This window comes from Chamaea fasciata, unplaced genomic scaffold, assembly GCF_029207755.1.
Source record: "Chamaea fasciata isolate MVZ Bird 193981 ecotype frontalis unplaced genomic scaffold, bChaFas1.0.hap1 SCAF_52, whole genome shotgun sequence".
NCBI classification, from domain to species: Eukaryota; Metazoa; Chordata; class Aves; order Passeriformes; family Sylviidae; genus Chamaea; species Chamaea fasciata.
The window spans coordinates 244,484-271,425 of NW_027094137.1; the positions used below are offsets into that span (position 1 = coordinate 244,484).

The 26,942-nt window shown below is 52.7% G+C and overlaps 1 pseudogene; it reads left to right on the forward strand.

The window, feature by feature from the left end:
- Positions 1-26,942, forward strand: part of LOC136304145 (inhibitor of nuclear factor kappa-B kinase subunit beta-like) — an 89,758-nt pseudogene that overhangs the window by 32,451 nt on the left and 30,365 nt on the right.

Sequence of the window (26,942 nt, forward strand, 5' to 3'; positions counted from 1 at the left end):
TCTGGAAAGGAGCACCTAGTGTTCCTGGCATGGCCAGCCCTGGAAAAGAGGGGCAACAATCCAAGGGAAATCCTCTCTAGCATGCTTCATCAGCATTGAAGAAACTTGAAAAAATCAATCCTGAGACAACATGGAGGCAGTGAGCTTACAAGGTATTGACTTAGTATGGGAGGGTTGATTCAGGTTTTTGGCCAATGTTCCAACTCAGTGTTTGAAAGCCAGGGAAGACACATGCAGGCAAAATACACTCTCTTCCCATCCATTGGAGATGAGTAGAGAAATAATAATTAACTGATTATTAACAGCTCTATTTTCTGCCAGTGTCCAAAGTGGGGTTTTAACCTCGCATGCTTTTACTATGGAAACAAACCTTCATGGGAAGAGACCATGACCACTCACCTGTCTAAATAATCCACAACGTGGGGACTCTTATTCTTCTTCATGATCATGATTTCATTAAGCGCTTGTTGATTCCTATTCGGTCCTTGAAGATTGATTTTCTTAATGGCCACCTAGAATGACACAGAAAATCAGTAACTTTAGAAGCTGGTGGAATGAGACCACAACACACATGGAGCGAGTGATTTTGCAATGACACAGGTGAGCTCTGCCAAAGTGCCTTGCGATTAGACAAAGGAGTAATTAGGAACTGACATTCCTACAGCTCATTTCTCTGCTCCTTTGGGGGCCAGTTCCAGGACACTTTGCCACTGACCACAATTTGCCTTGTCCACTTGTTAAAAATGGTGTGTCAACTCTCACCCCCCAAAGCTCTGAGCACACTCTCTGTTTCTCTGTCCGTACTTCAGAGGAAGAAATGCGTGCCTTGGTACTCTGTGGATACATCTCGGGCTATAGGCAGGGCTTGGGGCTTTTAGGGATGCCTTGCAGATCTCTCCCCTACATGCAGTTCCCAAGTGCAGCACTGCAGGTGGCTAAGGAACTGGCAGGAACATTCAGATGTATTTGCTGGCAGCCAGAAATGGGAATTCAGGACTCTGAAGCCGTAGCCCCAGAGAGCAGTGAGATGCTCCAAGGCACCACCTTTGTTGGAGCAATTGAGAGCCAGGGAGAGCGTCCTTCTCTGAAAGGAACCGCTGCCCTCCTTGCCTTCCTTCTGGCAGCTGAGCAGGACAAAGACTGTCCCAAATGCAGCTGGCTGGCTGGCACCCGTCTGTGCTTCTTGTGCCTTTGCAGCACAGCTCTAGCCACAGCTGCAGCCACAGCTGACACGAGAGAGGAAAGCCCTGGAGAGCAGCAGAATCTGCAGGGGCTCTTGACATTTACCTGTCTTCCTGTGGCAGTGTCGATGGCTCTGCAAACCTCTCCAAAAGCCCTAGAAACAAAACAGCAGCAAAGAAAGGAGAAGCCATTTAGACCTTGGAGTGAAAGCCAGTCCAGACAGGAGATGTCTGCTGGAAATGCCTCCAACCTGCAGCATGCAGGAGGGCTCTGCCAGAAGGCAGATGATGCATTTTCCTCTCCAGTGCATGGGCACTGAGCCTGTTTCTGAAGCATTGGGCTTTAGTGCCTCAGCTCAAAAGGCCAGGTGATTCTTTCATCTTGGATTTCAGTTTCTAAACTGGGCAGTTTTTATCCTGATCACACTATTTCCTTCAGCAAACTCTTGGGAAGAAATGTTCCTTCAAACAGTTATCTGCCTGCTACAAAAAGGGGTGGTTGCTGTTTCTGGCAATGAAATCCAAGTGTCTTTGACAATTCCTTCTGACCACACTTCCAAATTCTAGCTGGTACTGAGAGATGGGGCAGACTAACCCCAGTGTCTGAATATGTTTGCAACTTGCCTGACTTCACCCTTGACAGATATTCCAGCAGCAAATCGTTGCCCCATGATTGCGTACAAGTAACTGTGGTTGGACTCACCCTCTGCCAACAATTTCCTCTTCAATGTATTTCCTTCGGGGATTTTCCATGCTCGCCATTTGCCCTGAGGGAAACAAAATGCAAGATGCTCACTTGAAAGCAGACATCCCACCATCCAAGAGATACAAAAGGCAGCCCTGCTGGGGCTGTACAGTCTGGGCTTCTGAGTCCTTTGTGGCCAGCTGGGTAACAACAACAACAACAACAATTGCAACAAGACAGGCAGCTCTGCAGCACAAGCAGGCCAGCACAGAGAATGATTTTCTACAGTCCTTTGAAGAGATCTCTTGAAAGAAAAGAAAGCACAGGGAGATGCATTCCCAGGAGAGGAGGGCATCTTCCCCACCTTGCAGCAGTTTCCCAAAGGAATGCCTTTCCCTTTGTAAACCCAAGCAGCTCATGCTCTAACCAATCCCAAGGGGCCTTCAGCAGCAGGACCCTCACCCTTGATGAGCAGGCTGAGCTGGAAGACGCCCTTGCCCGTGGCCCACGTGAAGAACCACACTGCTTCTCCTCCCCCTGACAGCAGGGATCAGTCCCTGCCATTGCACTCGCCCTCTCAGCCCCGCACACGTGCCCACCTTCCCGCAGCGGGCAAGGGCAGCAGGGACAGCAGTGCTCCTCAGGTGCCGGCGGGACACGGACAGCTGCCCAGAGGAGATGCTGACCCTCTGTGAGCCCAGCCCAGGCCGTGCAGGAGCCGGCCCAGAGCAGGGGCTGCTGCCTCGGGGCAGCTCCGCGCTGCAGCGGCCGGCCGGCAGCGGCACTCTCCCAGCTAAGGAAGGCTCCAGCCTCGGCACTCACACCAGCCCTCAGGGCCAGGGCAGCCACCGCCACAAAGCTGCCAAAGCCCAGGCACCAGCACTGACAAGCAATGGCAAGAAGGCACGGCCACACCCAGCCCCTTCCAAGCTGGTGCCCCCACTGAGGACACGGCAGGATTGGCTTGGAGAGCAGACACACCCAGGTGCACGTCAGTGCCCTTTTGTGCCAACAGGTGACGGGAGACAGAGAGTCAGCTGGGCTCTCTTCTCAGCCCCACCAGGTCTCATCTGAGGGCACAGGACCGGCAGCTGCTCTGGGCAAGAAGCAGCTTCAATGACTTGTGCTGTAGAATCACAAAGGGCTTGATGTGTTTTCCTAGAGACTGATCTGAGCAGGGCTTGGGCCAGTGGGTAGCATTCTAACAGTCATGGGAATGACTGGGAATCAGGTAGGAAAAAGTGTCATGGATCTGAGGAATATACAGCAGAGGGGCTGGAGGCTCACTCCTGAGAAATGCCTACAGTGCACTTTTATCTGATCATGTCCCAGGCCTATGTCTCTTGGATGTATCTTTCTAGGAACAAAACTAGGATATGAAATACAGATTGTAATAAAAAGATCTGTTTTTTTCATTGGGGGCACAAAAAAACCAGCTCTTGCTCTCTGTTTCTGCTGTCACCTGATGTTCTTTCCAAAGAGTCCTCACTGACAAATATATAATATTCTCATTAAAAACCCTGCAGATGTAGTAGTGGTAAATAAGAACAGTCATCAAAATGACGTCACTAAGACACATGGGGCAGAAGAGCTCCTTCAAGATGGAGAAAAAACCTCTACCCAAAAAAAATCCGTAAAAAAACCTAAACTAAAACCACAACCAGAAGACAAAATGCCAAAACCAATCAATTTCTGTGAAGGTTTTTTTTGCTCGGATGGCGGATGAGAAGTCAGGAGTCTAAGGAGAATTTAGGAAGCTGACTATTCTGTCCAGTTTGGCCACTAGCACACAGGACTTGCCCAGATCATTTGCTAGCTCACAGCCTTCTGCTGATGCAAGGACAACCCCTGCTTCTGCCTTTAGCAGCTGGGGAAGCTCAGGCAAACCCCAGGCACGTCCAAGCTGCCCTCAGAGGCAGCGGGAACACCCAGAGCACTCTCTTGCTGCCTTGGAGCACAGCCTTTCCTGTGGGGAGCCCTAAATGCTCCTGGGACACCAAAGGGAGGAGAATCATTGGGTCCAGCTGTGCTGGCACGTGCACACAATACACTGTCCCTCAGAGAAGAAAGACACAAGACATACTCAGGAGCTTCAGGGACTCATCCTCATCATCCTCCATCGCCTGTTGCTGAGCAGAAGCCCTGTCAGTGCTGGAGATGAACGAACTGCCCGGCTTCCACTGCACAGCTTGGCCAGCACAGGTGCCTTCAGGTAACACTGCTGCTCCTGCAGGTTCAACAGAAGAGCCTGTGGAGATCTGAGACAACAAAGGAGTTTGTGTCAGAAAGAAAAGTGGCCGGCAGAGATTAGCCCCAGATCCCACTTCAAATGCAAGCCCTTAGCAAGATGCTGTCAGCCACATGCAGGGCACAAATCATCAACTTGGAGAGCAAGGGGATTCTAAGTCACTCTGACGAAATTCTAATGGGCTGACTCAACTGGACACTGCAAATTGCTCCAAATTACATATTCCCCCCTGACTACTATCAGGAAGCACATTCTCTGGCAAAACTTCTCTTTTAGTTCTTTTAAATCTCTGGAATGGAAAATTAGGAAATAGGCAGTGATGCCTCTGCTCTTGCTGCTGTAGACATGGAAATGGATTTTCTTGCAGCCTACTCAGCTGGCCCTCTACACTCTACTGCCACAGGCCAAGCTCACAGCTTGCTGCACAATTCTTAAACGCCAAGAACATCAAATGTTCTTTCCTTACTCACCTTGGGATCAGCACCTCTGAATACCCGGCTCAGGTGACCTGCAGTGGGCAAGGGAAAATGAAGCAGATGCTTTGAGAAAACTGGAGACAACCAGAGCATTTTTAGAAGACCTTCCAAGAAGGCCTCCCAGTCTACATTTTCAAAGTTGTCCTGCTTGACCCAGCAATGGAGGAATTGGCAAACTCTGCTGCCACAGACTCTCCCACGGAGGGAACGCAACCCCTGCAGGCTCCCTTGCAAATGCTGCCCGCACGGCCCTGGCTACACACACCCCCTTTTGAGCTGAACGTGTTGACAGCACCTTTACCCAAGCGGCATCTGGATGGCCTTTTTGTTTCCAAATCAACTCAGTCACTAAGAAAGAGCAGGAAGACACAAAAACCAGGTTAGGTGACACCCAGGGAAAACCTCTACTTACCTGCCAGGTGAGTCAGGAAATAGCAGGAATAGGCAACTCCATAAACAGTGAAAACTGCAGCGGCGAGTTGCCCAATCATTGTGGCAACTGCTGTGCAAGTTTGCAGAGTGCGCTCTAACGCTAGCTAAAAGGAGTCTCCTGTCAGTCAGCAGCTGCCCACTGACAAAAGCCTCAAGCACAGGACCAAGTTCCTGCACCGAGCAAGCCCAAGAGCTGCTCTGACACCCCTGAAGCCTTCCGGGCACCAAGGCAACCTTGCGATGTCACCATGACCACGTGGCAACCGTGCCCTGACATCACAAAGCAAAGCCCCGTGACGGTCTGTGAATTGATAGAGATGGATAGAGTGATGTTTGTGTAGGCCTAGGCTGCATTTTTACCTTTTCCCCCGCTCAGCTGCCTGTTTCAGCTCTTGTTTCTCCCCCTGTGCCCCCTGTGTCCCCTGTTGCTGTGCTGGGTCTGAGCTGGCGGCCGGGCCGGGCGGAGCAGCAGTTCCAGCCCCGGCTGTCCCTGGAGCGCTGGGAGCTGCCGGTGGCCCCAGGCACTGTCCCCTGAGCCAGTGACATCTGCTGTCCTTGTCCAGGGGTGCTGCTCTGCAGGGGAGGAAGCAAGAACAGAGTGAAAGGCTTTGAAGATGGGGCGGCGGCAATCCCTCTGCTTAGATTTCTATTTAAAGATATATGGACTGTAGCATAGAGAGGAATAATTACATGGATATTTATATATGCAAGTTACTATTTGTATAGGAATATTTCTGTATGTATCTTGGTATATTTATAAATGTATGCTACATATATATGTGTCTGTATATATGCATACATCTTTGTAATAACATATGTATATATGGATGTAAGTATATGTATATGTAAGTATGCTGTTCTATGTGTGTTTTAATTTTATTTCCTATGAATACAGTTGTGTAGGTATTTCTATTCATGCAGTTGGAGTTATATGGCTCTTTAAATAGGTATATTGGTATTCCTAGAAGTAAATATATCCAGTTTTCTATTTACATCTGTGTATTGACTTCTGTATTTTGAGGTGGGTGTATCTGGGTGTATCTTTCTATTTAAACATGTATGGAGATGTATAGTTGTGTCATTGTATCGATTGAGATCTTTGTAGACGACTGTTTAGATAGAAATACTGATATTTTTCTATTCCTAGATGGGCTTTAGGCTTGCAGTAATATGTAATAAATTAGGTTGCTAAACACCTAATTGATCTTTGTGTCTAGTGACTTGTTGTAGATGTTGGCAATAAATTAAGTTTTCTTAACTGAAGTGGATATTTCTATATTTTTACATAGCATTGTTGTAAAAATTTAAAAAATCCCTTTTTTAACTTAAATTGAGATATATAGTTGTATAGTGTCAGCGCCGGTGAAGCATTTTGCAATAAATGACATTTTTTATGTGAAATCAATTCTGGTGTATTTGTCCATCAGCAGCACAGCTGTAGGAATCAGCAAGAAATTACAATTGTCAACTGCGATGGGTGTTTTGTGATTTGTGCTGTCCAGAGCAATGAGCAGTTTTATATACTGGAGGATTTTGGCCATGGAAATCTCCATCCATGCCCAGCACATGCCCCACTTGCACTCAGGCTGGGCAAGGCAGGTGCAGATTTGGGAAGGCAGCAGAGCCACACCTTGGCTGAGAACTCGCTCCAAAGGCCGCTGAGAAAACTCCGGGATTCCACGGAGCATCCAGCTCCAACCAGAGGCACCCAGGGAGGACAAATCCACCCGCCATGCCACGGGCAGCTCTTCAGGAAGCGCTCCAAGTGTCCCTCTGAAGGTCATCCTGGAGCCCAGGAGCCAACAGGGATCCTGAGCCAGCTCCGCTGCCTTTGGCAGCACTTTGCAAACGAGCTGCAGCAAGGGGGAGGCCGCAGGGCTGTGAGTGCTGCAGGCTGGGGATGAAGGAAGGGCCATGGACACCTGTGCTGACATGCGCCAGAATCCACAAGGATTCTGGGGGAGAACTGGCAAGCAACAAGTTCCCACAGCCACGACAGTGATGAAGCCCTTGGTGTGAAGTTCCCTGGAGGAACTCCCAGGGGAGTTGCTGCTGTAAGAACTAGTACCAGAAGGCACAAATGTAGTAACACTAGGAGATGGCCTCTAGGACCCACAGGCAATAGCTTAGGGAAAGATCAACTCTATATTTGATATATTCTATTGATTATGGCATATCAAAATATAGAATATGCAGCATTATATTTGATAAATTGTATCTATGATACTTATAAATATGTACCATTGAGTGCAGTTTCATAAATATTTTCATTTCACATAGATCTGATATATTCTTCCCACTTGGGGGAGTGAAGATGTACTGCTGTTGAGAACCTTCTGCCCACACAGCAGCCAGCCCACAGCGCTGTGCGTGCACACCCACCCACCGTCCTTGTTCTTCTCGGCATCTTGGGGCTGCTGTTGGCACAGAACTGGGATGAATTGAACTCGACACACCTGTCCATGTCCAGCCTGTCATCAACGCTGATGTGGCAGGGCACAACACACAGCTCTCAAATCACTCACATTATCATCCATGCTTTCATTCCTGCTGGGGAATGGGGAACTTAGAAACACCAAAGACACAGAAAAGAGGTGGAAAAAGTTGGGATCTTTAGTACACTGCTGGTACCCTCATGTAGGAACATTTGTTGGGTTTTTTAAGGTGATAACTTTCCAAAAACTAGCAAAGCGGCTCAGCATCGGTCACCCAGTTGTGAATGGTTTTCTTGGCTTGGCAAAACTGCAGTGTTAACTGCGGACTCCGTCCTTGGTTCAAACCACCTGCCCTGACCTGCAGACAAAAGCACCAGCACCAGCAGAAGCTACATCAGCCACTTTTCTCCAAAAGCTCTCTTCAATATGCCAGAGGAAAGGAAAACATGTCAGACAGTGTGGACTAATGACAAGACTCTGAGCAACAGTTAAAAAGCAAAGGGCCGCAGCATTCTGGGACACCCCTCGTGCTCCAAGGCAGCCAGGCCGCCCTGGCTGCCCGGGACCCTGCGCTCCACGGGCTCTGCAGAGCTGCACAGTGGGGAGGCAGCCTCGGGCACCTCAGGCCCTGGGCACCAGTGGCCTTCTTGGTCTGGACGGCTGCCTCTGGGCAAATGCAGCCTGCTGGCCCTCTGCTCTTGGCCCTAGCCCGGCCTTGCAGGGCTAATCCTGCTCCCGCTCTGAAACGTGCTCAAGAGGGACTCATTTGTTTCCAGCTTTCCAGGGCATTGATTTGCACCACAAAATACTGAAGGACTAAGGCCTGAACAACAGGCCCTGAGCTAAATCTGCCCTCTGGATGACCCTTCCAACCAAACGTTCAATGGATCTGCTCCTTAACCAAGCGTTACTATCATTAGGATCTATGCATTCATTCATTGGTGAAACACGTCTTTACCTTTCAGCATGAAGAAACCAGACAAGGCCACATCTGGCCTTGCTTCCTCCTTGAGCCCTGGACAGGCTCAGGGAGAAAACCAAGAGGAGAAGGAAATCAGATCTCCTGCCCCAGAAGGTCTGTCAGATTGCTCGTTCAGCACTGTCAAAGCTGGGCTACTCTCACAGTGCAGTCAGAAGCCTGGTGGCCAAGAAAGGGGGAGGCAGTGTAGGATTTCCTAGTTCCTCGCAGTGACTTTCCCGAGCTTTGCTGGGACAGCTTTCCCCACCTGATGAGTGGATCTGGATGAAGGATAAAGTAAAAAGGGTGTCTGCTGATGTATCTTTCTTAACCACTAGAGGCAACCTTTTGTACCAGTGATGAGGTGCATTGCTTACCTTCTTCTTTTCTGATTTGTCTTTGCACTCCTGCATGATAGTAAATGACACTGTTGCTTCAGCTGGTGTATGTGTCTGTGTCTGTGACTCTCCCTGTTGCAGACAGGTAAAAAATGTTATTAAAGAAAGGTCTTATGGAATATGGATGAGGCCATGCTACTTTAGCTAAGCAGCTAGCAATAGCCTGCAAGCTCCCAGTTGAAAACTGTTTAGAGAAAGAGAAGTTTGTTCACACAACAGCCTATTCTTAGGGAGAAAAACAAGTGCATCTGCATAAATATTAGCTCTGTTCCATCAGAACCCACCAAGGAAAAATGGAAACAACCTGAAACTTAGCATATACACACAAATGATCTTCTGACCAATAAATGAGGCAGTAAGGAAACTACCCGCCAACGGGTGTGGTGCATGAGGCCCCTGAAAACTGGGCAAAAGAAGCGATGTGAATAAAGAATTGGCTTTATCTGCATGAAGGATATGGAGTCTCGGCTGATTCATTACAACACCTCCCCACCACCAAAACAAACATTCAGCCAGTTGAGCACAAGACCTGCCTCTCTGCCAGCCCATTTCTTGGAAAACACCCCTGATTGCCATCTCTGCAAGTGCAATCCCCACTTTCCAACTACCTTTTCTGCAGCCAGGCGAGAAAAGTAGTCGCTCTCAGCTCCGGACACCTCCAGACACCAACTGCTTTCAGCAGTCACAAGCCTGAAATATCAATTTCCTTACTGAACCAGCCCACTGGGAGCTCACACAGGGAGGCCTTTTGTCCAAGGATACCCACACCAGAGCTCGAGGCTGGAGCAGTTTGAAATGCAACACCTCCAGAGTTTAAACCTCCCTTTATCAAATGAGAACATACCAACCTGCCCCAAAGGGAAAGGAAAGAGAAGTTCTTCTCCCACAACAGCAAGCTCTGTGCTTCCTTTGGTTCCAGTGGAGAGTGGAGGCCATGGGCTACTCCTCACTTTGGGAAGGAACCTTGGGAAATGGCCTGACCTGGGAGACCAGCAGAGGGAAGTTCCCCAAAAGGTATGGAAAAGGATCTCTGCAGGGAAAAAGAAAAAAAAACAAACAAAAAAGGTTAATTGAAACTTTTCAAAAAGTTCTCAGACAGAAATTTCTGCCCCAACATGACAACCCCAAAGTCTCTGTGGTTTTTCAGGACACATCATTTTTGTCAGTCCCCCCAAGCACAATCAGCTCCCCAACAAGACTTCAAGACTAAAGGACAAACCTTCCCCCTTCACCTCTCCACACCAGCTCTAGGGAGTCTCTGTCCACTGCAAGATCTCCTTGGTCAGTCTGCATTGGCAAGAGCTGGCTGCAGGAGGCATTTGCATTGGAAATCTCCCCAGATGGGGGGAAAAACAGAAGAAGCGATTCCTGAGGAAAGAAAATGGCAACGTCATTTGGGAAGACAGCGGTGTGAGCTCCCTACAAGTGAAGGCCTTTCATCCCTGGCATAAAGCAACATCCATCCATGGGGCAGCACTAGCGTTTTGATGACAATGCTGACAAAATCACTGCCCCTTCCTGCTGCTGTTGCTGACAGCGAATCATGAGAAATGTTCCAACTCTGCAAAAAACAGGCAGAGATGGTGAGAAAAAAACAGTTAGTCTGCTGAAAAGGTGGCCAAAAGAATGCTTTCTAATGTCCCCTTTTCATCCTTTCCCCAGCTAAGACAAAGCAATGGCCTTTTCCTCCGTCACCGACGGTGACCCAGGCACAGGATGCAGCGTGGGGACAGAGTCCACCACAGCTCCCAGAGCCCACCCTGCCCAGGGGCTTCCCGTGCCGAGCCGAACCGAGCCGAGCCGAGCCGAGCCGAGCCGAACCGAGCCGAGCCGAGCCGAGCTGAACCGAGCCGAGCCGAGCCGAGCCGAGCCGAGCCGAGCCGAGCCGAGCCGAGCCGAACCGAGCCGAACCGAGCCGAGCCGAGCCGAGCTGAGCCAAGCCGAGCCGAGCCGAGCCGAGCCGAGCCGAGCCGAGCCGAGCTGAGCCGAGCCGCGGCCGTTGGTCTCCGGTCGTTGTGGCCACAGTTGGCGATGGACGCCATGCCGGAGCTGCCGCTGCCCGCCGGGCTCAGTGCCGGCACCTTCCCCGCCAAGCTGTGGCGCCTGGCAAACAGCCCCCGCGTCCGCTCCGTGCGCTGGGACAGCCAGGCGCGGGGGCTGCTCATCGACCGCTCCCTCTTGGAGCGGGAGCTGCTCGGCCCGGGCGGCTCCCAGGGGCCGGCCCCGCACACCTTCCGGGCCACGCAGTTTCGCAGCTTCCTGCGCCAGCTGAACCGCTACGGCTTCCGCAAGGGGCCGGGCTGGGTTGGCGCAGCCGCGCCGGGCGATGCCGGCGCCTGGCTCCACTACACGAACCCCTGGTTTCGCCGCGACTGCCCCGACCTCCTGCTCCGCATCAGGCGCCGGAGCGCGGCCAACAGGCAGCGGCCGGCGGCGGGGCGGGAGGGGCGCAGGCGCCCGCCCTGCGGCTTCAAGCCGCTGCCCAGGGAGCGGCCGCCGCTGCCGCCCGGGCGCCCGCCCCGCGGCTTCCTTCTGCTGCACAGGGAGCGGGTGCTGCCGGACGGCCGGGAGCTGCGCTGTCCCCGGCCCGGCCGCTTCCAGCAGCCGCCCAGGGAACGGCCGCTGCTCGCCTGGCGCCCGCCCTGCGGCTTCCACCTGCTGCCCAGGGAGCGGCCGGGGCCGGCCCGGCGGGAGGGGCCGAGCCGCTTCCAGGAGCTCTATGGGCAGTGGCCACTGCCCGCCCCGCGGGAGGTGCTGCGGATCCCGCCCTGCCACTTCCTCGGCTTCCACGGGGAGTGGCTGTGGCTGCACGGACAGGAGGGGGCCCCCAGCCGCTTCCAGGAGCTCTACGGGGGGCAGCTGCCCCCGCTCGACCGGGAGGTGCTCAGGATCCAGCCCTGCAGCTTCCAGCAGCTCCCCAGGGAGCAGCAGCCCCCAGCCTCCAACCCGCCAGGTAAGAAAAGAACTTTTGGCTGTTAGTGCCTCTTTGGTATTTGGTTGTTTTGTTTTCATGGTTTTCTCCTCTGTGCAGATCTTCAGGGCCGTGCTGAGGATCCCGTCTGAGCAGGGATGACGTCACAAAGCCTTTTCCACCTGCCGCCATCACCTGGCCGTGGTCTCCCTGTTCCTCAGCACGGTCATGTTTGCTCACCTGAAGCCCCCCTCCATCTCCTCCCCATCCCCGGATCTGGCCCTGTCAGTTCTGTTCTCGCTGGTGCCTCCAGCCGTGAACCCCCTCATCTGCAGCCTGAGGAAGCAGGAGCTCGAGGCTGCAGTGTGGAAGACTGATGGCTGGATGGTTTCACAAACATTAAACTGCTGGCCAGTTTCTCAAAATCACTTGTCATAAAAGTCATTTTTGATACCTCTTGTTGCTTTACTTTGGAGGTTCTTTTCCTTTGTTTTACTTTTGTAATATTGTCCACAAAGCCGTGTCACTGTTTGTGCCATTCCTCATCTTGTTTCTCTCCACCTTCCGTGTGGCCACAGACTGTGTCAATGAGGGACTGCACTCCTGGTGGCTCTCAAGGAACCCAAGGATCTGGCAGGCAAGTTTTCTGCAGAGATCCCCCTTTGGTTCTCTTCTCTGGATGAGAGCTGGGGGCAGATCAGTGCTGGCACAGCAGCTGTGCCCAGGAGCAGCAGCCCTTGGTGTTGGCAGCGCTGCTCCCGTGGCCCTGCCCCGCTGCCCTCCTGGCCCTGGTGTTGCTGTAGGGCCGGAGTGCTCTCGGCGCCGGGCACAGGGCTGGGGCTGGCAGTGCCGGGGCTGCAGCAGGGACAGGCCATGGGCTCCGCTGGGGCAGCGCTGACGCCTCAGGGCAGGGCCTCGCTGCTCCAGGCTCCTTGCCCAGGCTCTCTCCAGAACACGCCCAGGCCCAATGCTGTGCACGGAAAAGCCCCGTGAGCAGCCCCAGGGTGGCCGTGGGCAGGCTGGGGGCAAACAGCCCGGCTGGGGCTCTGCAGGGTCCCTGGGGGAGACGGGAAGGAGCAGCAGAGCAGGGGCTGATCCATCCCCACTGTGCTGGACACCCCCGGGCAGCGTCCCAGAGCGTCCTCATGCACCTGCCAACAGCATCCCCCCTCTGCAGCCCTGGCCTCTCTCCCAGCTCACACGGGGGCCGCATCCTTGCAGGCACAGACACGGCAGCTCTGGCTCAGGAGCCCCTGTTTGCAGTGCCCAGAGCAGGCCTGAGCACCCCCATGGTGTTGGTGTGGGGAGATGAACCTGAGGGAGCACAAATGCCATCAGCCCCTGGGGCCAGGAAGGGCTGGGGGACAGGAGGGAAACCACTCAGTTCTGTCGTGGCCTCTGAAGTCAGCCAGAAAGTTTGTTCCCATCAGCTGGGAGTTTCCTGTGCCACTGCAGATGTTGTTGCTCAGAGCCAAGCGCTGCCTGGCAGCCACCCCCAAATTGCCCTGAGCATTTCCTTTGCTTCACCCTGGCTTTCTTTTCCTGGTACAAATTTCTCCCTATTGCCCATCCCTGCTCTCTCCCCAGCAAACAGCCCATCCCTGGTTGCCCTTTCCTCTCTGGGCCCACTCCCCATTTCACTTCCTGAGTTGGCATCATGGGAACATCCCTTGGGGTGCAGGATCATCCTCCAAGTGCTTCAGGAATTGTCTGCAGGCTCCTGCAGTGCCTTGTGCTGCTCCCTTGCCAGAGGCACCACAGGCCAGGGGGGCACGTGTGGGCTGGTGTGTCTGGCTGTGGGGCTCCCTGTTCTGGGCCATGAGGAGGAGCTGCAGAGGCTCTGCAGGACTGACAGGATGGGCTTTGGGGCTGTGAGGAGAAGCTGAGGGACCTGGGCTGCTGCACCTTCTGGAGAGGAGGCCCAGGCCTCATCCTGCAACTGCTGCAAGGGTGGTTTCAGAGAATCACGGAATCAGCAAGGTTGGAAAAGACCTTGGACATCATCAAGTCCAACCTGTGCCCTGACACCACCTTGTCTCCCCTGAGCCTCGTCTTCTCCAGGATGAACAGCCCCAGATCCCTCAGCTGCTCCTCACAGGACTTGTGCTCCAGACCCCTCAGCACCCTTGTTGCCCTTCTCTGGACACGCTCCAGCCCCTCCATGTCCTTCCTAAACTGGGGGGCCCAGAACTGGGCGCAGCACTCGAGGTGCTGCCCAACCAGTGCCGAGCACAGGGGAAGAACCACTGCCCTGCTCCTGCTGGCCACACCATTCCTGATCCGTAGGAGTGCCAGGGGCTGGGTGAGGGAAATGGTGGGGAGGGGGTGGGACAAAGTCGGATTGATTGTGAGCCATGAAGGGTCTTGATTTTTCATATCTATTCAGACTGCATTAGAATGTGTTGGGGGTCAATATCATTTGGCCATTGCTGATATCAGTCTACAAACAGGATCATGAAACAGGTCAAAACAGTTCTCTCTGCCTTGTTTTCTATACATTATATTCACTTTGAATACACTTCTGAAATCTCTATAATTGACCACAGAAGAATTGAAAGCTTAAAATATTTCCAGGGGCTTTTCTTGTTTGAGCGTTTTGAACAAATATTGATGAGCCTTTCTCACTGAATTCCTGAACTGAAGAGCTCAAGAAAGAAGAGGCCCCTGCAGTAGTAAAATTCATCATCAACCTGCAAGGGGCTGAAGATCCATCCTCATCAGAGCAGGAATGAACAGAAATGGGCACAGCTTTCTGGCTGCCCCAGCTTGGGGATGGGCCCTGGGCCTGGAGCAGGAGCAGCTCTGCAGGGCCCCAAGGCTGGCGCTGTTGTGCTGGCCTGGGCAGATGGGATGGCAGCAGGGGCTGCAGAGCTCTCAGGACCTCAGGGACAGGGGAGCAGGGCACACAGGAAGCCTCTTCTGCCTTGGCCCAGCACCTTCCCCATGGCTGGGGCTGAGTCCTCTCTGAGCTGCAGCTGCTGCTGTGCCCTTGCGAGGGGCTGAGGCCGTGGGGCCCCTGCCCAGAGCCGCCTGCCCTGAGCAGAGCTGTGGGGCCAGAGGTGGCTGGGCTGTGCTGGGGAGAGACCCCTGGTGCTGCAGAGAGCTCAGGGCAGCTGGCAGAGCTTGCAGGGAGCTGGGCTGGGCTGAGCTGAGAGAGCCTGACCCAGAAACCATCAGTGTCCATCTCAGCCTGTGTGAGCGTGCAGGGGCAGGACTCAGGCCAGCCCTTGTGGGGCAGGGCCAGCGCCTGTGGAAGGCATTGAAAACAGGCAAGTGCCCCACAGAGGAGGCTGCTCTGTGCCCTTGGTGGCACGGACAGAGCAGGGAGGGGGCCAGGACATTTGTCACCAATGCCAGCCTCTGTCCCCAGGCATTGCCAGCCCCGGCTGCTCAGCCCAGGTTTGCGGGGCAGTTTGGCGCTGGCCCAGCTCCATCCTCCCGTGGGGCTCAGGGCCTGTTCCTGGCCATGGCCAGCCCTGCCCGGCCTCTCTGCTGGCCCAGAGCCCGGCAGAGCCTGGGGCAGGGCTGTCTGTGCGGGCCCACAGGGGCCACGGGCTGTGCAGGAGCTGGCAGAGGCTGCCCAGCAGGGAGGCCATGGGGCACAGAGCCCCAAGGCTGCTGTGGGCACCACGGCACAGGGGCCGTTCCCCCCCGCAGTGCTCCTGTCCCGCGCGGGGGCTGTGGCACCGTGGCTGGCCCAGGGCGGCACAAAGGGGCCACGCGGCCGCTGCCGGGGCTGACAGCAAGGCCAGGCACACGCGAGGAATTGCTGGGCATCGCCTGCCCTGGGCAGGGCTGACTGTGCCAAAGGCACAGCTCAGCTGCCCTCGGTGGCTGCAGGAAAAGTCCAGAGCCCAAAGAGCCTCCATGGCTGTGCTGGAGACCAGGGCTTGGGGAGGGAAAGGCAGGGCTGCTGCGGGATGGGCAGGGGATTGAATTCCAGCACTCATCCTGTTCTCTGATGATCCTGGCACCATGCTGGTCCCTGTTTCAGCCTGGAGCAGAGCAGATGTTTATGGGACAGGAGCCCTCTGGGGCTCTCCGGGACATGCACCTTGCAAGGTGCGCTGCTCCCGCTACAGCTGTTCTCTGAGAGATGCCAATCCCAGCTCGGCACCTCAGGGCACAAGTGGCACCGCCTGTTCATGCACACACAGCTGATGTCTGCCTGGAAAGGGGCACAGGTTTTCGTACTTGTGCATTTCATAATATACAAGCATATTTTTATTATCTGGGTCGTTTGAGTAGTTGAGGAAATGGCAAAGTTTTCCCACCAGAAATTTCCTGGATCTACTATATTCTTCTACTGATGGCATAACAAGAAATACTGCTCTTCTCTAGTTGTGTCAAAAAGATTCCGTTTATTATTTTCTTCACCTATTCCTTCTGGTGTTTCTAGCTCTCCTGTTTCAATTGCCATGACTACGGACATTTCTTTACTAGACCAGCTGGATCTATGTCCTTCCCGAGTCTCCCTGATTTCCTCCTCCAGACACTCTCTGGTCATTCAAGTGCCTCTCAACTGACTGGTTTCGTGCTTTGATCTTCAGGGAGTTACCCAATCTCTCTGAAGTTCACAGAAGTATCGTATCAGTCAACATCTTAAGTGTGTTTGTATCTATCACAGAATTTCCTTTTCGTATGTCTTTGTCGAAAACTCTTCCTGCATGGAAAGCCCTTGGGGATGGTGGACATGTCAGATGCTGCTGGGACATCACAGAGAGCTGAGGGAAGAGCTGGGATGCTTATTAAACTGTATGGTGTTCAACTTCTGTTTGTTGGCAAGAAACCTTTCTGTGCCTCCGAGTCTCACCAGTCCCGGAGCCCCAAAGGACACAAACCTGGTGAGTTGTGGTTCCCACTCCGGTGGCACTTGCACCTTGGCTCTGCACAGGAGAGCTCTTCATCCACTTGTTCTCTTTTCCTTCCTCTAGGCATGGAGGGAGCTCCTGTCTTCAGCGTGTGCAAAAAACAAATCTGGCCAGAATCGGGGCAGGGAGGCTTTGGGGAGACCTTGGGATCTGTGCTGGGCACAGGAGGTCTTTTCCATTGGTCTGAGAGTGTCTGCTGTGGAAAGTGGATGTTAATACCCAGCAGAGAAATGACTTTTGCATTTTACGCAGCTGTGCCTTCCCCTGGGTTTGTGTGCTGACAAGAAATGAACATCCCTCTGTGTCTCAGGCAGCTCCTCCAAGGAAAGCAGGTGGGAATTGGAGCCAAGGAGCTGAAAGCTGCAGGTGCAGCCTGGGGTGGAAGGAGCTCAGATTTGCACAAGGCTGCTCTGAGTCCCAGGGCTTGGATGGGGGAAATGGTGGGGTGGGGGTAGGGACAGAGTCTGATTGATTGTCAGTCAGGAAGGGCCTTGATTTTCATAGCTATTCAAAGTGAATTAGAAGGTACTTGTGATTTATTAAAAAAATATGAATATCGAGCTAATACTGATATCCAACCGAGGGGGACAAAAACTTTCTAACAGTTTAAAGTTAGAAAGTGTATGTCTGTTGCAGCACCGGGCGGCATGCGGGGTGGCTCCCAAATACACACCGCAATTTACAGACAATCACAGAGTCCTTTTATTTACAAAGATGTTGAATACCCAAAACACAAATGCGTATTCAGAGCCCCCCCCCCCCCATCCCATTCTCCGCTTAGTATGGTAACTAGCCAAAAAACAATTAAGCATGCTAGTTTGGCCTTGGAAATGGGTCGGTGCTCCTTTTCAAGGGGAGGGGGGCTTAAAATAAGAAAGTAAGATGAGTCGTCCTTGCTCTGAACTTTCTACCTTTTCAATGCAAATGTGACAAATGAGCTCTGGTAGGACTCCCATTTCTCCAGGTGCATGACTTTCAATGGGTTTCTGAATAGGGAGTTTCTGTAATCGTCTTGTGCTCCTAAATCTATTTATCAGGTTCTCTGTTCTTCATTACAAACCCAGCTAAGCAAAACATAAAGTTGACAAGCAATCAGTTATAGAGGCCTGGGAAAGTTAATTCAAATCTGGTTTCCCTTAACTAACCACAAACTTTTAATTTTTAGCAAACTTTAATTAATTCCTACAAAGCTTATCTCTAACTAAAATCTTAACCTCTCTAAAATCCTTAATTCTTTAAAGTCTATGTCTCACTTGGATTCAATGCCAATTGGAGATTGCACATATCAGTGTATTAATAGGGAATAAAACCTCTAAACAGGACCATAAAAATCTTTTCTCAGTGTCCTTTAAAATATTATACATTCACTTGGAGGACAGTTCTAAAATCTGTCCAATTAACCAGAAAAATTTGAAAACTTAAATCAAATTATTCCCAGAGGCTTGGCCTGTTAACATGTTCAGAATGTTGATGGAGCCCTGGGCCACTGAATTCCTGAACTGAAGAGATGAAGGCTGAACAAGCCTCTGGAGAAGTCCAACCCAGCAGCAGCCTCCAAGTGTCTGAGGGAGGGTGTCACAGCTCCCACTGAGGCCACCCCTGCCCAGAGACCGTGGGGGAATGGGCAGACAAGGAGAGCGTCCCTGGGGCTGGGCAAGCAGAACTCAGAGGCACCAGCGGGTCCAGGTGGGAAACGGAGTGTGGGATGTGGCTGTGAAAGCCCTGCCTGGGCTGTGCCAAGCAGGACAGAGAAGCCCTGAGCCCCAACCCCCAAACAACTCTCTCCGTGAGACATTGCAAAGGAATTACAATTGTTTGTGTACTCTGAGTTGGAAACAATGGAGAAGTACCGACAAGAGATTCTCAGAAGCTTAAAACAACAAAACAGCCTTTACTGGCAACCTTAGAAAATCAGAGAAACTTGAGCAAAAGCTTTACTATGACATTCAGTCAACAAAAAAACACTGCTCAAAGCGTTAACTTGGCCCATTCAACTTCACAAACTGGAAGCCTGCTCAATTTTAAGTTAAGCAAAATTTGCAAGAAGAGGGAATTAGAAGAGGAAGACACAGAAAGAGAGAAAGACAAATAAAATATAGAGAGATAGAGAGAAGAACACACCCTGCTACCAGCTCCTGGATTCCAGCAGTGTTCAGACAGAAATTCCAAGAGGAGCTAGGGTCAACGTGTGTGCTTGCCTTGTGGTCAGCCTAAAATACCCCTTGGTCTTCCTGGGCCCCTCCCCCAGATGGGACTTTGGGTCATCTGGTCACTCAGGAGCTGGGCTGGGGGCTGCAGAGGTGGGTGTGGAGCACTGCCTTTGGTGTGCCAGGGATTGGCAGACACTGCTGGGCTGGGATAGAGGCTCTGGGGGATTTGGGTTACAGGGTCAAGTCAATGCTTTGAGAAGTGCTGGGGTTCAGGGCAGGGTAAGGCTGCCTCTGCCCCTTCCTCCCCCTCACACGAAATGTTTCCAGCCAACAATCTCCTCCAGTCTCTCACAAGAGGCAATGTTGGAGGTGGAATCCCAATTCTGGCCATGGGCACCTGGACAAGAAGGACAGTTCTTTTCCGTAGGAAGGAAAGTACAGAGCCCCACGGTTTGGAAGGCAGGTGAGAGACTCACTAGGCCAAGGTCACCCAGACTTGTCATTAATGGCAGATTTTGTCTGGGAGCAGGCTTTGGATAGAGGGAATTTTTGGAGGTGGAATCCCAATCTCAGCCATGGGCACCTGGAGAAGCAGGACAGGGTTTTTTTCCCATTGGAAGGAAAGCACAAAGCCTTCCCTAGAGTTTTGGGGACAGATGGGAAGTGACCCTTGTGAAACCACTGCCAGCCAGACTTGTCCTGACAATATTCCCATGGGAACTATCCCTGGATATAAGGAAGTTTAGCAGTGAAATCTGAATTCTGGCCGTGGCTGGTGCATTTGCCAGCATTGCCATGGGTTAGCACAGGAGGGGGAGATTTCCCCTTCGAGAGAAGCTCGTATTTCAGTTTTTGCATTCAGGCAGCTCCAGATCCCTCAGCTTTGGTTGCACGGCAGCTGGAAATGCAAGCGCAGGAGCTCTCTTTGGGCCCAGCCACAGCAGGTGACAGCAAGGACAGGGCCCTGGCAGTGTGACATGTGCAGAGAGCGCCTTCAGCAAACGCTGGGGGCTGGAACTCTGTGCAGAAAAGGCCCCGGGGGTCTCTGCACCCAGGCTAAAGGAACAAAGTTCCATTTCTGGCCTGGCTGGGGAGCACCACAATGGTGCCTTTTCAGGGCAAGCTTCCATTGCCGGCTGTTCTCTGAGCCCCAGAGGGGATTCCGGGGGGCCAAGGGACTGAGAGAGGGACTGTGCAGGAGCCGGGAACAGTGAGAGAGCCCAGGCTCTGGATTTGTGTTTATTTTAGAACTTCCCGTGTGTCTAAAACATTCCTTGCGTGGTTCTGCCTTGGGAAAGGGGAACTTCCTTGGTGGCACCTTGGGCTTGGCACACACCTGAGGATGTTATAAATGATCAGAGCCAATTTCCAAAATCAAAGATTTATTTAACAAATTTGAAAAGCAATTTCGGGAAACGCCACGATAAATCAGGACAACATCGATCGAATGTTGGGTGGACAACCCGGGAGCAGCAAAGGGTGCTTCTCCGGAGTACTGCCCACAAATTCGGGGTCTCAGGGGAGGTGTTTTATACCATTTTTCTACCCTGAGGCGAAAACAAGACGGTAACAAAGAACCCGAAGAACATGACATCATGTACATAACATAATCATTGAAATGTCTGGTGTCCGCAAGGGATATCTGAAAGAGTTTCCTGAGAAATTGAGAAGACGTCTGAATGAAAAGTCTCCGAATCTTCTGTCAGAAGGTTTCTGCCCAGATTGGTATCGGATCTCCTGATGAGCTGTGAAGATGTGGTCAGCCCATGCTTAATGGGCCGTTTCCCGGTTACCTCTCTGGCAGATGTCAAGGTAACACCTTTGGACTGTGAAAAGACTGTGGTATGCAAAGAGATGCCCTGGAACTCTTTCCAGGAATTCAGGGGTTTTTTACATTCCACTGCAAAGTTTTAATACACACAATTTTAATCCACGAATTTAATACTATGTATCTATTACAAGGAGATTGTCTGTTTTCCATGGGGAGGCTCAGGGGTTTTAGATTGCTAAACTAAAAGAAAGGAAACCCCTCGTTGCCTGAGTGCACCCAGTTCTCCGAGCAAAGCAGGTCCCACGTGAGCGAGGAGAGGCAGGCTGGAGTTGGGGAATGTGGAGCAAGGTTGTCCACTGGGTCAGAGCTCAAGGCACAGCTTCTCTGAGCAGGCCAGACCTGCCTGCTTAGGAGAGTCCCGGGGTCAATATGAGTCACTGAATGCTGCAATCACCTCTGCTCTCAAGAGAAAAATACACCCTTGAAAATAGGAATGTGCGTTTATTAGAAGCCCTTTGAAATATTTCTCCGTAACTCAAGGAAAAAAGATCTCCCAGTGAATTGCAACAGACCACGGGGAAATCAAGGGAGAGCTGAGAGATGAATTTCAAAGGAGGTAAGGATTTGAGAAAAGTTAATGTTTTAGCTAAAGATAAGCTTTGCCAGAATTAGTTAAAGTAGGTAGATAGATAAGCTGTGCTGGAAAGAATTAGAAGTTAATGGTTAGATGAAAGGATTGCGATCAAGGATAACGATCCTGGATCTAAATAACTAATTGCTTGTCATTTTTGTGTTTGTTTAGCTGTGTTTATAATGAGAAACAGAAGAAACTGATAAATAGATTTAGGAACACAGACAATTGTAAATCCTCGAGCATCCTAAAACCCATTCAACAGTCACGGAGAAAGGAAACAGGAGTTTGACCAGTTATCATTTATCTTGATATCCATTGAAAAGGTTGAAAGTTTACAATGAGGAAGACTCCACTTACTTCCTTTTTTTACGCCCCCTCCCCATATAAAGGACCACTGACCCAATTCAAAGAACAAACTACACACGCTTAATAGCTTTTTAGCTAATTATAATATGAAGCAGAGAATGGGAGGTTTTAGTGCTATAAATATGTATTAGTATTTTGGATATTCAACACTTTTGAAAAGAAAGAGATTTTGTAACTTGGCAGTGCATTTTAGGGAGTGATCGCACACAACTGCCTGGCGTTGCATTAAACATATACTTTCTAACTCTAAACTGTTAGAGAGTCTTCTGTCTGTCACAGTTGGGTATCGATAGTAGATCAATATCCATATTTTAATAAGTCAGCAGTGGCACAGGAAACTCCCAGCTGATGGGAACAAACTTTCTGGCTGACTTCAGAGGCCTCAACAAAGTTGAGTGGTTTTCTCTCCTGTCCCCAGCCCTTCCTGGCCCCAGGGGCTGATGGCATTTGTGCTCCCTCAGGTTCATCTCCCCACACCAACACCATGGGGGTGCTCAGGCCTGCTCTGGGCACTGCAAACAGGGGCTCCTGAGCCAGAGCTGCCGTATCTGTGCCTGCAAGGATGCGGCCCCCGTGTGAGCTGGGAGAGAGGCCAGGGCTGCAGAGGGGGGATGTTGTTGGCAGGTGCATGAGGACGCTCTGGGACGCTGCCCGGGGGTGTCCAGCACAGTGGGGATGGATCAGCCCCTCCTCTGCTGCTCCTTCCCGTCTCCCCCAGGGACCCTGCAGAGCCCCAGCCGGGCTGTTTGCCCCCAGCCTGCCCACGGCCACCCTGGGGCTGCTCACGGGGCTTTTCCGTGCACAGCATTGGGCCTGGGCGTGTTCTGGAGAGAGCCTGGGCAAGGAGCCTGGAGCAGCGAGGCCCTGCCCTGAGGCGTCAGCGCTGCCCCAGCGGAGCCCATGGCCTGTCCCTGCTGCAGCCCCGGCACTGCCAGCCCCAGCCCTGTGCCCGGCGCCGAGAGCACTCCGGCCCTACAGCAACACCAGGGCCAGGAGGGCAGCAGGGCAGGGCCACGGGAGCAGCGCTGCCAACACCAAGGGCTGCTGCTCCTGGGCACAGCTGCTGTGCCAGCACTGATCTGCCCCCAGCTCTCATCCAGAGAAGAGAACCAAAGGGGGATCTCTGCAGAAAACTTGCCTGCCAGATCCTTGGGTTCCTTTAAAGCCACCAGGAGTGCAGCCCCTCATTGACACAGTCTGTGGCCACAGGGAAGGTGGAGACAAACAAAATGAGAAATGGCACAAACAGTGACACGGCTTTGTGGACAATATTACAAAAGTAAAACAAAGGAAAAGAACCTCCAAAGTAAAGCAACAAGAAGTATCAAAAATGACTTTTATGACAAGTGATTTTGAGACACTGGCCAGCAGTTTAATGTTTGTGAAACCATCCAGCCATCAGTCTTCCACACTGCAGCCTCGAGCTCCTGCTTCCTCAGGCTGCAGATGAGGGGGTTCAGGGCTGGAGGCACCAGCGAGAACAGAACTGACAGGGCCAGATCCGGGGATGGGGAGGAGATTGGGGGGGCTTCACATAGGCAAACATGGCAGTGCTGAGGAACAGGGAGACCACGGCCAGGTGAGGGAGGCAGGTGGAGAAGGCTTTGTGACGTCCCTGCTCAGATGGGATCCTCAGCACGGCCCTGATGATCTGCACATAGGAGAAAACAATGGACACAAAACAACGCAATCCTAAAGAGATGGAAAAACCAATGAACCCAAACTCCCTGAAGCAGTAGTTGGACTAGGAGAGCTTGAGGATCTGGTGAACCTCGTGGAAGAACTGGCCCAGCGCATTGCCATGGCACAGGGGCAGGGAAAATGCATTGGCCGTGTGCATGAGAGCATTGAGAAAGGCACTGGCCCCGGCAGCTGCTGCCATGTGGGCACAAGCTCTGCTGCCCAGGAGGGTCCCGTAGTGCAGGGGTTTGCAGATGGACACAGAGCGGTCATAGCACATGATGGTCAGGAGCAAATACTCTGCTGACATGAAGAACAGAAAGAAAAAGAGCCGTGCAGCACCTCCCTTGTAGGAGATGGTCCTGGTGTCCCAGAGGGAATTGTGCATGGCTTTGGGGACAGTGGTGCAGGCCGCTGAGGGCCAGGTTGAGCAGGAAGAAGAACATGGGGCTGTGCAGGTGGTGGCCGCAAGCTATGGCACTGATGATGAGGCCGTGGCCCAGGAGGGCAGCCAGGGAGATGCCCAGGAAGAGGCAGAAGTGCAGGAGCTGCAGCTGCCGCGTGTCTGCCAATGCCAGCAGGAGGGAAGCGGCTGATGGAGCTGCTGTTGGACATTTGCTGTGGCTGCACATGGGGACATGTTCATGGATAAAGGACAGTGACAAGTCAGGACAGGCTGCTTTGAGCCAAACATGGGTCATTCCCTGTAGACTGTCCCACTGTGATTCACCCACCCTTGTTCCTGCTCCGGGAAAACCTTCACCCAGGTCCCTGCCTGAGCTCCAGTTGTGCTGTCTGAGTGTGCCAGGAGCAGCCAGGCCTGTGCATGGGGGCTCTCCAGGAGCCGTCCCTGCCCCGCTGCCCTGGGTTTTTGGCCATGTGGCAGAGGGACAAGCCTGGATATTCAGGATTTGTCAGTGGAATCACTCCTAATGCAGAAAGGCTTGTTGCCATCTTCACTCCCACTTCTAAAGGGCATGGAGAACAGGAAGGAATTATAGGCATTATTTTCCTGCCCACACATCATTCCTGGTATACTGAGGTCAGAAATCCCCAGCATTTCTGCTGCACCAGACCTTGCCCAGAGCAGAGGGATCCCCGAATGTCTCACCCTCTCCAAAGGTCTCTGGGCAAGGTCCTCAGCACCCCCTTCTGCCAAGGACACTCACAGCTCCCTTGGCAAACCCAACAGCATTTCCTCAGCTGTGGCATCTCTGCACTTCCCCGTGGCACATTCAGGGAACTGCCAGAGGCTCTGGCACAGATCTGCAGGCAGGAGGGCAGCTCAGAGCTTGGAAGGACGCAGCAAGGAGATCCCCGGGTGTGCCCACGATGGGATCTCAGGGAGGGGGCTCAGCTCATTCCCCTTTCCCATGGACTGCTTTGCCCACAGCCACACAGGTCACAGGGAAGCTCGGACACCCCATTCCCATGGACACAGCTGCCTGGCAAGAATCCCAAGGGCAGTGCCTGGCTCAGCTGCTGCAAATGCCAGAGCCTCCCTGAGAGCACCAGATGACAGTGACAGTATCAGGGGAGGGCAGAACCAAGAGAAGATGTTGTGGGGCTGTGCCTGGGAGGGCAGGGCAGACACAGCCAGGCACTCAGGACAGTGTTCCCGTGCCCAGCTGTGCACAGCACCTCCCACACACCCACAGTGCCCTCCTGCCCCCAGCACTGCTCTGTTCAGCCCCCTCTCCTTCCCTGAGCCTCTCCCTGGGCCTGGACATTTCCCTCCTGAGAGGAGCCTTGTCCCTGCCAGTGCTCACAGAGCCCATGCCACCCTCTGCGCCCTGGGCCCAGCCCTACAGAAACCTGCCTGTCTGCAGGGCCCGGCCTGGGGCAGGGTCTGTCTGCAGCTGGGCAAGGGCAGCTCAGGAGAGCCCTGCTGGGCCCTGCAAAGGGGATGCTGCTGCTGCTGCTGAGGGCTGAGGAGTGGCTGAAGGCCCTTTAGGAGGCTCCCAGCAGAGAGACTGACCACCCAAAGTTACAAACCAGGAGTCTCTGTACATGATTAAACATGACTCTGATGATCCTAGGTGTCCCTTTCAACTCAGGATGTTCTGTGGTTCTGTGATTACAATTCCTGTTCTGCTTCACTCATCCTCTTGCCTATAATCAGAAGAGAAAAAAACCCCTTGCAACAGCGTTACAACAGTAAAGTAAAAACCAGACCTTTCTTGGAAACTTCCAGGTGTCTCAGTGGGAATGAGGAACACCCAGCCCCTGATTTCAACAATTGATTAGAGGTTGATTAATTAGGATATTTAACAGAAACATCGAATAGGAAATTCAGTATCCACAGCTACAAACCCCTGGGTCAACCCATTGGAGTAGGTCCAAGGGCTTCTTTGTGCCACTTTTTTTTCTGACTGCTCACACTCTGGTTTAAAAACAAAATGTTCATCTTGTAGGTCCACTTCCTGACAATAAGACTGGGCAGTATTTCAGGAATATATTTTGAAGCTTATTGTTCTAAAATCTAAGATAAAGGGTAGGAAATGTTGTAGAGTTAATTAAAGATTATAGTAATACAAGTATATAAAAGTAGTTGAATAGAGTCATAGTAGTTGAATAGAGTTGATTAAAGATGATAGTTTTATAACTACATAATAGTAGTTAACAGAGCTACGAATAAATGAAAAATGCATAAAAAGCAAAAATGTTTTTGTCATCACCCCAACTTTCCCATCCTTCTCCAAGCAGGAAATTGAAAACACTCTCAGGAAAGCTCCTGGTCTTTGCAGCAATACCAGGCTTAGCTTCCTTTGGCAAGTGTCCTCCGGAGCTGTGCCCAGGCTGGTCTGGAGCTGGGAGCAGCCCTGCCCCACACAGCCCCTCTCAGCAGCAGCACCTGCCCTGCTCAGGGTGGCTCCTTCCCCCCACAGCTTCTCCCCAGCGCTGGCAGCAGCTCCCCGGGCCAGCTGAGAGCTGTCCCTGGCAGGCAGCAGAGTCCCTGGCCCAGCGCAGCGCCCTGGGCTGCAGGACCCTGCTCTGCACGACAGCCCTGGGCACCCCTGGCTGCAGCCCCGGCTGCTCAGCCCTGCAGCAGAGCCCGGCAACAGGGAGCTGCCCTGTGCTGTGCCTCGGGTGCTGCAGCAGGGACACCCAGCCCTGCCCTGGGGCCACATGCCTGCTCTGCAGCCACGCTGAGAGTCCTCCTGGAAGGGCCTTAAAGCTGTGGGATGTGCCAGCTTCAGGAGATCCCTGCAGGAGCTGCAGCTTCTCTTCCCCCAGCCTGGGAGTGACTCTTCCTAACGCTGCGAGGATTTCTCCCCCAGTGAGCCCTCAGTGAGCTCTGCTCTGTGCTGCCAGCCCAGGCTGAGTTGAAGCCCTCTGTGCCTGTGTGCTGTGCCCGGGGTGGCTGCAGGCAGTGCCCCAGCCCTGCTGGGCTGGGCACAGGAGCTGCTCCTGGGCAGAGCTGTCTCTCTGCAGCGCTGCCCTTGCCAGGAGCTGCCTCTGTGCCAGGAGCCCGGCCCAGCTCGGCAGCACAGACACGGCACAAGGGCTTGAGTGACCCTCTCCAGGCTTGTGCTGGGGCCCTGAACATCAGTCCCTGAGAGGGAGCTGGAGAAACCTCTCAAGAATTCAAAGTCAGAATCCAGCTCCAAAGTTTCTTGAAGTTTTACTGGGTCCCGCTGAGGGACACGACAGAGAAAGTGTCCCCAGGCCCCAGCCAGAGCAGAGAACTGCAGGCAGTGATGACACGTGGGGACAAAGAGAAGCCAAGTCTTGGTGCCCTGGGC